This window comes from Sus scrofa, chromosome 6, assembly GCF_054392235.1.
Source record: "Sus scrofa isolate SSC_HxYL_T2T_F1_AM1 chromosome 6, Sscrofa_HxYL_maternal_Yorkshire_Landrace_v2.0, whole genome shotgun sequence".
Classification (NCBI taxonomy): domain Eukaryota; kingdom Metazoa; phylum Chordata; class Mammalia; order Artiodactyla; family Suidae; genus Sus; species Sus scrofa.
The window spans coordinates 128,654,254-128,669,949 of NC_139388.1; the positions used below are offsets into that span (position 1 = coordinate 128,654,254).

General features: G+C 35.2%; 1 long non-coding RNA gene across 6 annotated transcripts in view; it reads left to right on the top strand.

The window, feature by feature from the left end:
• The window catches only part of LOC110261200 (uncharacterized), a 174,157-nt gene that overhangs the window by 125,667 nt on the left and 32,794 nt on the right, over positions 1 to 15,696 (top strand). For 3 of the 6 annotated variants that reach the window (XR_014805154.1, XR_014805158.1, XR_014805157.1), the window contains 2 exons: positions 2,681 to 2,878; positions 3,527 to 4,621. This is a non-coding gene — a long non-coding RNA (uncharacterized LOC110261200). Of the gene's footprint in view, positions 1 to 2,680; positions 2,879 to 3,526; positions 4,622 to 4,964; positions 5,028 to 12,207; positions 13,129 to 15,696 lie in introns of those variants that run through there. The other 3 variants (XR_014805155.1, XR_014805156.1, XR_002345101.2) reach the window with 3 other exon arrangements.

Below are 15,696 nucleotides of genomic sequence, written 5' to 3' on the forward strand. Positions count from 1 at the left end.
GAGCACACAAAGGAAATTCTTAAAATAGTCACTGGCTTTAGCAAGCTTAGAGTGCAACTGAGGAAATAAAATTTATGTTATGCAAAAAGAACTTAGAACAAAATGATATCGTATTTCATTTCTTACATAAGTAGTTAGTAAAGTCAGGGATTGGTTATGCAAATTTAAATGTTCCAATGATTTTGAAAGATTATGAAGCCTTATGGAAAAGGAGATATTTGGATTATTCCTGGATCACAGGTTGAAAAGATAATGAAAGGATACATGTTGATATATTCAAGTATTAATTTACATTGCCTTATAATTATAAACTTCACTTCTTGTATAAAAACATATAGTAAGAAGCTTCTTAAATAAAGGGAATTTTTCTTTTTAGGGTCGCACTTGAGGTATATGAAAGTTCCTGGGCTGGGGCAGAATTGGAGGTGCAGCTGCAGGCCTACACCACAGCTATGTCAACACCAGATCCAAGCTGCCTGTGAGACCTATGCCATGCCTTGCACAATTCTAGATCCTTAACTCACTGAGCCACAATGGGAGCAAGGCCAGGTATCAAGCCTCAGTCCTCACCGAGACAACGTGGAGTCCCTCACCCTCTGAGCCACGATGGGAACTCCAGCAAAGATAATCTTTTTAAAAGGATTTTTCATTATACTTATATTAGATTCCATTAATATGATGTGACTTTTGAAAAAGCATTTCAAATAATTACTACATTTTTCCCTTACATATGCCCTACTGGAGAACAAGATAGAATTGTAAGAAATCACAAGAATTACACCTTTGTTTCAGAAATCAAATTTAGGAAAGGAAGCCTGAAAATCAAGTAGCACTGTTGTATGAGTTTATATGTCAAGGCTTCATTTATTCCTAATGGGGCCATCAACGCCTTTTGTGATCTCAGTAATTAAGAAGCCAGTTTGATTCCTCTGATTATGGACTTCCTAAAAGCTGGCTGCTAAGTCATAAAAGAAATAGAAAGAGGCTTTGGAGAACTAATGGCTGCCCATGTGTGCTGAGTCAGTCATGAATTTTATGGGCAGCTATGCTGACTTATGCAGGACCGCTTTATGTCTTGGAGATGATCTATTTTAGCATGTTGATTGCTTCATCCTGGGCATCATTTTCCTGATAGAGACATGGGCCGTTTATACGGTTTTACAAAATTAATTCTATGTGGGAGATGAGAGGAATCTTAGATAGAGCAACAATGGAAATTCTAAAGTGAAACAATATACATGGATATCTGTATTAAACAAAATAATGTAGAAGTGGGAGGATTTCTGTGACATTTTAGTTGAAGAATGGAGACTGGTGACTCTATTATGGACATCACCAACATAGTCATGTTTATTGGAAAGGAGCAGAATGTGTTGAGTCCTCTCCATGGAAATACTATTTTATCCCACTCGTTACCCTCCCACCCATCTCCAGTTTTGTTTATGTCTTCCTTAATGAATGCCATAGAGCACTGAAAACAAGAAAATAGGATAAGATGGTCCAAAACAATAAAGCAACAGGAATCACCATGATGGATTTCATTAATTAGAAACTGAAATTAAAGACACCAACCTATGAAAAATTGTACCACTGGAGGTTGTTCCAGGACAGTGTCTGTTCTAATTTCAGAAGTTAATTTGACAGAAATGTTTAAAGTAAGAGAAATATGGTGACCCAGAATAAAAATCACAGTGGGAGAAAAAGAAGCTTTATATCATATTCCTTTCCAGCCCAAGCTTTGATTAGACAAGCATCAGAAAGCCATATTTGGCATACTGCTGAAGTTCCTTGTATATAAAAATCTGAAAAGTTTTTCTGTTCATTGTTCTGCCTAGGAGCCAAGTGTGGATATTCACTTGATTTTTTTAATCATGAGAGTTTCCTTCTGAATAAGCTCTTCTGAATTGCAAGATCCTCTGACGAGCACATAATATAAGGGGATAAGTTGGGAAAAGAGGGGCAGAGGAATGAGGAACAAGGACGAGAATCAGTTGTTCCTAAGGGCATATTAAATAATATATGCTCAATTAAAACAAGTGCAATCTCAATTAACTACAGTTCAATTATCTAGACATTCAAATAAACTGAAACAATATTTTAAATTCACTTTAGTTCCCCAGATAAAGTGAGGGTAAGTGGAAATAACAATATCAACAAAAGAACAGCAGTAGCAACAAGATTCTGGTTAGTCTTTACTGCCATCTTCCTTGATGCCTTCATTTTTTGTCCTCTTCTTTGTTCTGGGAAGTTGACCCAGTTGGACTGTATCTTCTGAACTTCTTTGTTCTCTTGGCATGAGTGGGGTTCCACCAATATAAGTTGCTCCAGGAGATTAATGTCAGGAAGATAGAGGTTAGGGTATTTTTCACCCTATTCCTTCCCTATGTCATTTGTTGCCTCTTGTATGGCACAGCTTCTGCCAGGCTGCTTCTCTTCTTTGGCTTCAGCTCTACAAACACCTTATCTCCTTATCACCTTATCTCCTTCTCCTGCAGTGTTTTAACACTCTTGCCAGAAACATAAATGTGATTTTCATCAGATTACAAGTAAATAAGATATTTTTCAAACCTATTAAATGTCCTTATAATAAAAAAAATCAGATTAAAAGGAAGGACATCTTAATACTATGTTCAGCCTTTCTAGGACTTTAAGTAATTCCATTAAAATCACATTTTCTCAGTTTTCCTGCTACAAATGGAGAAGAATACATGAATCCTGGCCCTTGTCCTGGGAAAGAGAGTCTCTAAAGATGGTCCACTCTGCTCCATTCTGCTCTGTATGTATATGCAGCTCCTCTCATAATGGAAACTACACTGCATCTGTAACTACTTTGACTGAGAAGATGTGGAAAAGTGACCTTCTGGGACTTCTGAGCAAGGTAATAAAAAAGCCCTTCCCCTCACTATGGATAAGTTCTAGACTATCCTGGTGGAGAGAGAAGCAAAGTAGACAGGTCCTAGATGTGAAACACACCATAAAAAAAGAAGCCACCCCAAAGAACTTTGAGATACCAGATGTTCAGCCATCTGACAGCATCTACCATTTTGCTGCAGCTACATGAGAGACTGTGAGAAAGACTAGCTAAGGAACTTCCCAGCTGGACCCTATTGAATCCACAGATACATGAGGTATAATAAAGTTTTTGTGGTTCAAGCTACTACATTTTGGGGTGGTTTATAATGTAGTATTAGATAACTATAGCAATAGATATTCTACTTACTAGCAGTGTGACTGTGAAAGTTACTTATGTTTCCTGAGGCTCAATTTTTTCATTTTCAAAATGTGAATGATAATAGTTAAATATACTATAATTTACTTTGAGATTTAAGCTAAAAATGAGATGAACAATTTAAAGAAGTCATTCAGTATAAAGTTTGGGACACAGGAAGTAGTCGATAAATTTTGTTCTTATTGGCATCATTATTATTACATTAAAAAAATCTTCATCTCTTCTAGGAGGGTCTAGGATTAGTAAGAAAATACAAAAAAAGCATTAGGATAGTCTCAATAAGAGGTTCTTTGACAGGAAAAAGGAAGTGCATAAATCTATGGAAGAAAAAAAAATCTATAAAATAATAGAAGCTCCTTAAACTAAGACCTGAATGCTAAGAGTTTGCTTGGGAAGAATGAAGTGTTCCTGATGAACGTGGAAATCAGGAACTATGGAAACCAACACACGAGAGGTTTTGGATGTTAAAGGAAATGACCTACACGGAGAACTGGGAGAAGTTGTAGGTAGCTGGAGAAAGGAAGTAGAAAAGGTGAGTGTTGGTGTGAAGTGATTTTGAGACTTGTACATTTTTCTTTGGGTATTGGAACATATCCTGAAAACACAGAGACGTCAAAGTCTAGGTCAAAACTCTTGGTTGTGTGACCATCGGATTGAATAGAAAGATTAGAGACTTGGAGGTAAGGATGATGAATAGAGAAAGGCTGCATTTGAAGCAAAAGAAAAGTAAATGGACAGTGATCCTTGAATTCCAGATATATTTTGAGGTAACATCAGTACACTGAAAAAAAGGGGAAAGCAAAGATGGCTTTCAGGTATCTATCCTGAGACATTTGGTAAATGATAGCGACCTTCGCAAAGATAGGAAAAACAACAGGAGAGAAAAACTATTCCTCCACTATAGAAGAAGGGTATGAGTAAAAATGATAAAACAGTCATCATTTGCTGGGTACTTTATATGGGCTATACACCTTTACAAAAATCTTTAAATATAAGTTTTCTAAGCACCTAAAATATTAGCATAACTATACCCATTATATAGATATTGGCACTGAATTCCAATTAGATTAAGTCACTTGAACAAAATATTTCTTGTTTTAATGTCAAGGTTTTATGACTTCAAAGTCCATACACATTTTATATTTACAAGTTGAATATAAAGCTCAGAATATAAACAGAGACAGATAAATATAGATTACATTGTTGATGCTATCCTGGGAATAGATGAGAATGGGTAGAGTAAAAAAATGAAGTGCCTGAAAATAGAATCCTCTAAAATACTAACAGTTGAGACTTCAGTAGAAGATGAGTTACTGTGTATATGGAGGCAAAGCTGCTGCAGAGAAGGAACCCAAGGGTGGGGGAGGGGAGGGGAAGAGTGTAAACTAAAAGAAGGGAGTTGACACACAAATGATAGGCTACAGAGTGCTAAGGAGGTTGAGAAAAGAAGAGTGACCATTAGGGTGACATCTAGGACATAAAAATAGTCAGAAGAATCTGGAAAACCTTAGTGTCCCAGATAGGATTGTGACTGTCCCCTATAATTAGCTAGTCTTTATATAGCAGGTAAGAAGGAAGAAGGCACTCCAGTCTTGGGCTATTAAATTAATAAAGTGACAACAATGGGAAAACAGGAAGAGTATAAGGAGTTTTGCTATTACCAGTTTATCTCCCATGCAAACCATTTTTCACAATTCTGCTCTCTGTTTCTATCTATGGACTTTTGCACAACCAGGTTTTAACATTAAATCAAGTGACTTTGCCCTGCACGAGAAGAGACCATGTGTGTCCACAGCAGCTTTATTTTTATTTGATTGAAAAATAATTGATTTACAATATTGTGTTAATTTCTGCTGTATGGGAAAATGATTCAGTTATGTATATGCATGCATTATTTTTCATATTCTTTTCCCTTATGGTTTAATCACAGAATATTAAATATGGTTCCCTGTGCTATACAGTAGCACCTTTTTTTTTAAAAAATTCATTCTATATATAATAGTTTGCATCTGTTAAATCCAAACTTCCAGTCCCCACCACCACCACAAAAATACACACACACATACCTCTCCCCCTTGGCAACCACAAGACTATTCTCTATGTTTGTGACTCTGCTTCTCTTTCATAGATAAGGTCATTTGTGTCATATTTTATTTTATTTTATTTTACTTATTTTTTTTTTGTCTTTTTGCCTTTTCTCGGTATTTGGAGGTTCCCAGGCTAGGGGTCTAATAGGAGCTGCAGTGGCTGGCCTATGCCAGAACCACAGCAATACTGGATGTGAGCCATGTCTGCGACCTACGCCACAGCTCAGAGTGATGCCGGATCCTCAACCCACTGAGCAAGGCCAGGGATCAAACCCACAACCTCATGGTTCCTAGTTGGATTTGTTAACCACTGAGCCACCACAGGATCTCCATTTGTGTCCTATTTTAGATTTCACATATAGGTGATATCATATGGTATTTGTCTTTTTCTTTCTGACTTGCTTCATAGTGTTTATATACACATACATATAATCACATCTTTATCCATACATCTTTCAATGGATATTTAGGTTGTTTCCATGTATTGGCTATTATAAACAGTGCGTAGTAGCTATTTGAGTGTGGTTATCCAGGGTTATACCATGCCAAGAACTGTAAAGGGCCTGAGACTTTGCCCTACTTGTGAACAAAACATTTAGCCTGCCACTCTCATAGGAATGTTGGTAAGAAGCATGAGACTCCTGGGTCAAAGGCAAAGGATTTTCTTAAACATGGCAACAACAGTAGTCAGAATATCTGCAATTTTTTGTGCTAGTTCCCATTAGACATTACAAAGAGGGCCAGGTAACACCTGTACATGCAGTGGGTTGGATTTCAGTAGAGAGGCTCTGAGTTTAGAGAATCGAACCATTTTATAATGGGCAATATATGCCTATCTTTTGTCCCAAAGGGAGACATTAATTTGTTTTACTGAGAAGTTTGCCTCTAGAAGGAGACACTGTATATTCCAAGACAGTAGCAAACCTATCCTTTGTTCTGGAGTGACACACATTCTATCTTCTAGGATTGTTGAAGAGAGTCTGGAAAAAAAAACATAAAACACTCAGTCTCTCTCCTTATAAAATGTGCAGAAACATGAACATAAGATACCCATGGAGAACTGCTTCCTAAAAAGCCAATGTACGTCTCTAAGAGTGGTTGTCCCGAGAAAAAAAAATGATAATCACCACAGTCTTTATATATAAAATTCACATGCCCCACAGATCCCATATCATTCATATGCCAATACAGTACAAATTGATTTGTGTAATTACTTTACAAAACCTCACACTTTTTGTGGTTGAAACTCTTTTGAATCATATGCTTTTAATATTCAATTTGATGGTACATACATCTTTGAAATACATATGGGGAAATATCATAAGGATCTTTACAAAGAGAAGGAAACAGTGACAGTAAGGGGGATTATAGTCTTTTCCAAGTCACAAAAATAGAAAGCAACTGAGCTTTAAACTCCAATGACTGTTGTTCCCAGAGTGGTGTTTATTTCTCCATACATTTTCATGGCTGTAGCTGCTATAGCTAGGTTGATGGAGTGCTTTTGTCTCTCCTGCTCATTGGGCCCATCTAATGTACTATGTGACCTTTGGGCCTGGCACTTTCTTCTTCTCTTCCTTGGTTTATTAACCTATAAATTGTGGCAATCACATGTATTTTGCATCAACACAGTATTGTGGTGAGAATCACATAAAGTAATAGGCATAAATATTCATCTCAGTGTCCATCCCTCAATCATTCCATTAATACCATCCTCCTTCCCATCTCACTCATTGCCCCCAGGACACAGCTCCAAATCTCATCCGGCCTGGCAGACAAAGTCTGGCCGCCTTTTTCTCCCTCCCAAGCCTTATTCTAATATCATGCACTCCAGTAAATCTGAAAAAATATCCCTCCTTTTATTTCAAATTTCCCTCTTCAAAAGTTAGTATCTTCAACTAAGAACTCCAGTGACAATTTTCTGTTGAGCATCCTTCTCTTTCTCTATTCGGAGGAGTGTCCAACCACCTGTGGGCCTGCATTGGCACCTTCTTTATCTTGGAATATGTATTGCAGCCTGTCATCATTTTGTAGATACACCTTACCTTCAAATAGATACTGCAAAATTTTTTGAGGCACAACCAAGTGTCTTCCCACTTATGGTTGTGTTTTCATCCTGTACTCAGTATCATATTTTGCCTAAGTATGAAGCACTACTTTATAATGGATAAAAGTGCATGCTTTAGAGTTAGATGCTTCTGGGATACAATCCCAGTTGTGCTTTGTTAACTATTCTATGCCTTGGAATTCCCATCGTGGCTCAGCGGTTAACAAATCTGAATAGTAACCACGAGGTTACAGGTTCGATCCCTGGCTTTGCTAGGTGGGTTTAGCAAAATAGAACCACACAAAAATGTTATTATCATATGAATTTGAATTTCATTTTTATTTTACATTTTATCACTTTGACTTTATGCTTATCAGGGAGAAATGAACATTCCAGAAACTTGTCTTTACTGCTCTCCATCTTCCAAGAACCCTCTTTATATTCCTATTTATAAAGTAGTGGTAACTATTCTCCACATCACAATGTATGGCTATAATCCAAACTCCTAGACAGGTATGTATGCAGCTACCAATATAAACACCATATCTGAAGAACAGTGGTTGATGAAACGGACTTTTCCTAAAAGGAATATCCTTTAGGATTTGGTGAGCGTTGCAAGCCTTCTATTTCATTTCCTGTGACATACAGCTTCCTGTCTTCTAGTCCTAAAATGCCAGTTGCCTCAGAGCTTCATCTTACCTTCCATTTGTTAGTAGTTCACCCTTCCTTACATGATAAAGCTTGAGTGCCCCAGCTTCAAAGACATTCCCATCATACTCAGCACACAACAAAGTCTTAGCCTACCTGACTTCCTAACATTCTTCCCTCTTCTCCATGGTGTGACTCCATCTACAACACCTAAACCCACATTCAGGCAATGTTTAGTCAAACATCCGTGTCTTTCTGTTCACACATAGTTAGACCACGACCCATTTCCTTCAGCTACAGGGATTTCAACATTGTGATAAATTCTTCTCTTGTTCAGAGGATCCTCCCCAGCTTATATGGGTATCATTTCTCTCTGACTTTCATTTATTAGCTGCCTACCATACTCTTAAAAAATAGTTTTATCAGTTTATGTATATTTTGGTTTTAAAACCATTTCATAACTAATTTTCTCAACTGATCACCCATTAAACACTTAGATCAAAATAGATTTCTAGTTTAATTAAATAGATATCTAACATAGTCTTCTGAGGACTAGTTATTTTACTTTTCTTGTTTTTCAATGTCTATTAGAGTTAGCTAAACAAATGTAAAATACACATATTACAAATGTGTATCTCAAAGTATTTTGTCATGAGTGAACTCACCAGAATAACAAATTCCTAAAACACAACATTATCAGTCCTTCAAGAGGATAATTTATTTCCAACATTTTGATCACATGCACCTAAACATTATGGTAGCGTGATTTTAAAAAGAAATGAGGGATATCTACAGGACTTTGCCACATACCAGCTGCTCAGATAAGTTGCTTCTAGAAGAAGCTACCTTTAAAATGTTCATTTCTTCTGAAAACATCCTCTATTTCTCTAAGGTATATACTCCAACCACTATTTCTTGATTTATGAAGCTTAGACATTACCTATTAATTCAGTTGTTAATGATGAGGATAAGTGATTTATATGTCCACCTCCCTTCTTCATTGTCCAGTTTTTTTTTTTTTTTTTTGGTTATTGCTGTTCTCAATTGTTAGTCAATGTAAGGATATGGATTACTATCTTTTGATCTAATAACAATAGATAGTATCTTTCAACTTCCCACTTTTTAAGTTGAAGACATTTTTATCTCAAGATTTCCCTTCCCCATAATTCACACTTTGTACCTTCCTACACCTGTCACTATATGGATGACATTTGCTTTGCATTCTGTAACCATAATTAAGCTTTAATGTTTGCTTTATAGCTACATTTCTCAAATCCAACTGCACATCAGAGTCACCTGGTACTGTTGACAAAGACTAATGCCCAAGTCTTATCCCCAGAGTTCTGATTTAATAGCTCCAAGGGAGTTTAGGTATTGTTACTCTTCAAAACTCCACAGACATTTTAATGTGTAGCCAGGATTGAGAAACATTGTCAAAAGGATGATTCGATAAGTGAAAAAAATCCGTAAATATATTTTACATAGTCATGGTTACATAAATGTTCATGTCAGCATCCCTGTTGGTGATATGATTGCATGTCCTATTTTGGCACACATTTTTCTCTTGAAATTTCTAATTCCCTTTATTATTGCACTATTTACTTTATTCCTCCCCAAACTCCTCATCATTTGTTTTATTGGGTTTACTCTTATTCTCAGAGGTCTTCCTCCTAGAGCTCTCCATCCTCTCATCTCAGTCTGGTATGGGGATATCTTCCCAGGATTTTCTTTCCCTTCCTTCCAGAGTTAAGACCTTTGTTTCATATGTCAACCTTTTGCAGTGGACTCTCCAGGTTTGGGTCATGAATTAGTAACATCTTGAGAAACTATACAGAGAGTCCTTGCTTATTTGATGTCTTTGTTTTGCTCATGAAACTGTTGAAAAGTATAATAAATATACCTTGAAAATAATTTTTCTCAGTACTTTGAAGTTATTACCGTATTGTTTTCTGAGATCTATTTTGCCGATAAAAATGTAATGATAATTTTTTTCATTCTTTTAAATGCTCCCTGATTTTACTCAATAACAGAAAGTTAGATCTTTCTTTTATATCCCTTGCTTTTATGATTTTTATGATGACATATTAAGATAATTGTCTGATTTTTGCCGATTTATTGTATTGATCCACTGTGATCCTTTTTAAATTATATACAGGTAGCCAGTTCTGGGAAATCTTTTTCTATTTGTTCCCTCATAATTTTCTTTACTCCTGCTTTCTTTCTATCTGTAATTCATATAGAAGTGCAGCTTTTTTTTCCACAGCTTTTCTTTTATACCTTGGAAATTTTTGTCTTTTTTTTTTAAACATTGGAGGATATTTTCTCAAGATTGTCTCTTACATTTTATTATACTTTTCCTTAAAATTAACAACCATATTTTTACTTCAAATAATTTTTTATTGCTGTCTCATTGTTCTTTTTCTATAACATCGTGTTCTTCTTTTAAAGCCAAATATTCTGAAGTCTGAGAATACTTAAAAAAATCCTTTTATTATTTTCAATTCTTTTCTTTTTGTTTTCCACTATTTCCAATAAATAATAATTTATTATTTCTTAAAGGGAAATTATTCTATTATTTTATTCATTCTTTTTTCCCAGAAACATGTTCTAAGTTTTGCATATTTATATTTAAGGGAAAAATAGTAAAAGAGCTAACTGTGATTGAGACCAGTTTCTTATATAAGTAGTTTTCTTTCAGGATACATAGACCAGGAGATATTATTTATCATCTGAGGCTATTAATTGCCAGATTTTTTAAAAAATCTTTGCATCTGAGTGACAATCTACAGAAAATTTTTTAAATAATTTTATGTAGAAAATTCACTCGAGTAAGATGAGCATACTTAGGTTTTGTTATTGTGGTGGTGATGAGTTACTTGATTGTCTGTTTATTTGTCTTGTTTTATATTTCCTGAGAAGCAACTCTTGACTGCAGTTTCTAATCCCCTCAACTTGTGAAAGTGCATCAACGTGATTCCAAGGTTCTAGTGCTACCAGGTGCCTGGTAGAAGCAAACAAAATTTTCTCTAAAAGAAAATAACATAATCCTAGACCTCAAATTATTTTTCTATATAATTTTGCATTGAATGTCTGACACTCAATCAAGAATAATCAGATATATAAGAAAAAAGGTGAATGATTGCAAATTTGTGTAGAACTAATAATATAGCCTCAAAAATAAGACACAAATTCTATAGAACTAGAATTGGAAATAACTTCATACAATTATTCACAGAGTAGCTAAAGAAAAATATTAAAAGATAGAAGTTTTGAAGAACACAATTAGCATATTTGACTTTTATAACCCTTCACTGGACTATTACAAAATAAATAATTTTTTTTCAGGGACATAAAACAAGTCTTAAAATTCTCAAGTAGCTTAAATCTCAATCAAAATCTTACCAGTGTGTGTGTGTGTGTGTGTGTGTGTGTCTGTGTGTGTGTCTGTGTGTGTTTGTTTTGTAGTTATTTGTTGTATGCAGTTCTAAAACTCACATGGAAATGCAAAGAAGCAAGAATTATGGAGACATATTTGAAGAATAACTAAGTAGGGAAACTTGCTCTACTAAATACCAAGAATTATTATGAAACTAGAGTAATTAAGACTGTATGATACCGATACAAAAATAGATGAATAGAGAAATGGAACAAAATAGAGAGCTCACAGACAGTTATCTAAAACCTGATTTGAGAAAAAGATGGCACTTCAGAACAGAAGGGAAATATGCCACAGGTGTGGCCCTAAAAAGCAAAAAGCAAAAAAAAAAAAAAAAATCACAAAATATATGAACATATTAAAAAAAAAGCCAATTAATAATCATATTTATTCACACTACACTCAAAAATATTCTTTGAGGAGTATAACATTTAGTGCACTTTCCTATAAATATTGCATTACTGAACATGAAAATGTTCCATTAAGAAAAAGGGAAAGTATGGAAATATACATAATTGCCCAGAGCTAGAATATTTTCAACAAGAGGGTGGGGGTGATACAGAAAGTCACTGTGAAATATGAACACATTTGGTAATGGGTAATTCAAAGGATACCTGTCCTGGAACGATGAGCCCTGGGTTCTACAATAGCCACAAAAAATTCCCATGCTACTCACAAGCTGCATAACAATGGGCACATCATACATTCATTGTAGCTCTCTATTCCTTTATTTTATTTTAATTTTTTATTCTTTGCCTTTTAGGACTGCACCCTGGTGTCTGGACGTTCCAGGCTAGTGGTCCAATTGAGGCTACAGCTGCCAGCCTTTGCCACAGCCACAGAAACATCAGATCTGAGACAAGTCTGAAACCTACACCACAGCTCATGGCAATGCTGGATCCTTAACCCACTGAGTGAGGCCAGGAATCGAACCTGCAACCTCATGGTTCCTAGTTGGACTCGTTTCTGCCTCACCATAATGGAAACTCCTATTCCTCTATTTAAATTTGAGCTCAGCATAGACTTCTGGAGTTGTAAATGATTTGCCAGAAGTGTTAGGTAAGTGTGTGGATTGAAACAGGAAAATAGAACAATGCTTCAAGCATTTATCTCTTTTCCGATTTTATTTGGTGTTAGTTTTAGAGATTTTATGCTGTTTGGGAGAAAAAGAGGAAAGAAAAAATACAGAGCATGAAGAAAAAACAATAGATGCAATTCTCTCATGGCTCATGATACTGTTATTTCAGGTTACATTCTTTAAAGAAAAATTTTTTAAATCATCTAAGTTGGTGGTAAATAATGTCAAAAGTGGCTGTGCAAGTTCACAAACAAGATTGGATGTTAAAAGACAGTATGCCAATAGGAAATCACCAATTATTTACCTAATATCTATTCACTTAAAATATTTACATTGATGGAAGTCAAATTATTACAGAAGGAGAAAGTTCCTTTGTTTATAATAACTGGATCCAAATCCATTCAATAAACTGAAAAACATGATATTAGCAAGGTCTCTGTACATCCTCTCACCTTTTATCCCACAACTTTATTCTCTCTCAGTACATTTTTCTCCTCAAAAAATGCTGAAATCTATTTCCTTGACTGAATTGTGTCCTAATCATGATATATTTCTCTCTTTTAGGAATTATCGTATTGAGTTTTTAGAAACTAACGATGATGATAATACCGATAATGTTATATTATCATTGATAGTATAACCAAGAATGCTAATAACAATAAAACATATATAAAAGAAAAGAATTTCAGGTGGTGAGGGCTTACTGGTCATTCTAGAATGCCCAGAACAGAATTATTTATAACCTTGTTTCATAGAGCTGAGACAGAACAAAGCTTCTGAGAAAGAAAGTTTAAGGGGTCTTTATATGGGTTCCTGAGTCTGGCCTTCCTGCAGCTCTATTTTCTGAACAAGGTCACATCTACACCCTCTGTGCACACTCTTTATGAGCACCTGATCCCCCAATTAAGACCTACACCTGCAGTGATGAAACCTCCATCTCATCAATTGCCAACTTTAACAATCTCCCCATCTCAAAAGAACTTCTTTATGGCAGCTGCTCCTGGAAGTCTGAATTGCTAAGACAAAAGTACCGTTTTGTGGAAAATGTGTTTATCTTCCACTTCTTGGGATGAGCATGCCATCCATTGTCAGCTTGGATAAACATGTTCACCTATTTGGCACTAGGTAGAAGAGTTTCTCTTCCCAAATGATCAGTGACTAAAAGGTATTAGAATAAGACACACGGCATGTGATTTTTTTGGAAACAGGACACTATGAGAGGAGAGCAGAACTGAGGGTGGGAGGTAGATTCCTTTCTATACCTTGCAGGACCAGGACTGAGTTTTAGAGTTCTCCTGATGGATAATGCCACTTAAAAAGTCTAGAACTGAAAGTTATGAGAACCAGAACATTACAACCACTTCAGACACAGTCCATACATGTGTCTTTTCATTATCTGAAGGGCTCAATCCCCGCTGTCAAGATGACAGACCTCCTAGTGAAACCACCATAATCATATCTAAAGTCACATGAAAAGTGAGACTATTTCATTTAATTTTTTAAAAGTGAATTTGTAATGGTGGTTAGTTATGGTCCACAGACTTTGGAGATCTTATGTAAGTTATCACCTCTAATCAAGGAATGTAGCCTGAGAAATTAAATTCTAAATTGTCAGAATTTCCAAAATTTTATCTGCCACAAATATTTGGACTGATATGCACCAAGTTTATTCTTTATTATGATAACTCTTCTGGGCCCTTCTAACTTTTTCATTTCTTGTAATTCTTTTTTTCAAGTTCACTGAATTGAAACAAAATAGGTTGGAATAATCAGCACAAATACTTGAATCATGTTATTATAAACAGTATTTGTTTCTGGAAGGAAATATTTGCATATACAGCCAGACTCCCTGGGTTCTTTTAATTACTATCTGTGACTTTGGATAAATTTCCTTAATTCCTCTGATTCAGTTTTTTCAACTATAGCATGTGTTTTGAAATAGTATCTAACATATAGGATTTTTGTGAGAATCAATGTAAGTCACTCCAAGGAGGGCCTGACACATGTAGATATAAGTTGTCATTATTATTATTATTATTAGTTATTATTATTATTATTACCAGTACAGAGTTGTTAATTCTATTTTACATCCATTATTAACTCAGATCTCTGTTCTAAATGCTCTACATTTACCAATATTCTCTCTCTTCTCCAGATGCTCTCCAAGGGGAACCGTATAGTCGGATCTTTGGAGCAAAGTTGTGTTGAACTTAGTAGGGACAAATATGAGGAATAATATAACCACTAAAGTAGTATGAAATTAGGATGGTTAAATAATAGATTAAATTTAAAAAGTTGGCAAAATGTTGATTGCCAATTTCTTGGTTAGTAGGAGTCTGATTGCTTTTAATTTATTTCACTGTATTTTCCTGCACCTTATGTTTTCTAGTAGTTTTATTTTTTAGTAAAATAAGATAAAACCTCATTTTCATTAAAAGTACATGTCATAAATGGCATGGAATTTATAATATTACTCAACTGATCATTTGGAAGGAGTAATAAATTTTCTAAGTCAAATTCTAGAAAGAAAATCAGAGATATTCCTCTTTTTTTGTCTTTTTTTTAATATATTTTTAGGGCTGCACCCAAGACAAGGAGGTTCTCAGGCTAGGGGTCAAATCAGAGCTGTAGCCACTGGTCTATGACACAGCCACAGCAATGACAGATCCAAGCTGCATCTGTGATCTACACCACAGCTCATGGCAAGGCCAGATCCTTAACCCACTGAGTAAGGACAGGGATTGAACCTGCATCCTCATGGATAGTAGTCAGATTTGTTTCCCTGAGTCATGATGTAGCCTGATTCAGAGGTAGCCTTAATTTGGGTAAGACAATCAAAACATGCAGTCCTCTAGGGCAGAATTGACGTCTATTTGCAAAAACATGTCAATTAAGTTACTCTTTTTATTTAGTAGGTGAATATTTATAGACTCAAAGTTTGAGAAATAAACTAAGAAGAATTTTCACTCCTCAATAATATTTTCAGTTGTCAGTGGATTGGAAGTCATCATAATCCATGCTTCTCTCTGGAGACTATATACAAATATTTGTACTCAATTGATAGTTGATTTTGTGATGATTACAGGCCAGAAAATTTTATTTCCTCATGAATAATGTTTATTTGCATCCTGTATCTATTAGTTTCCCTTTCTTGCATTCCACATTTATTTTATT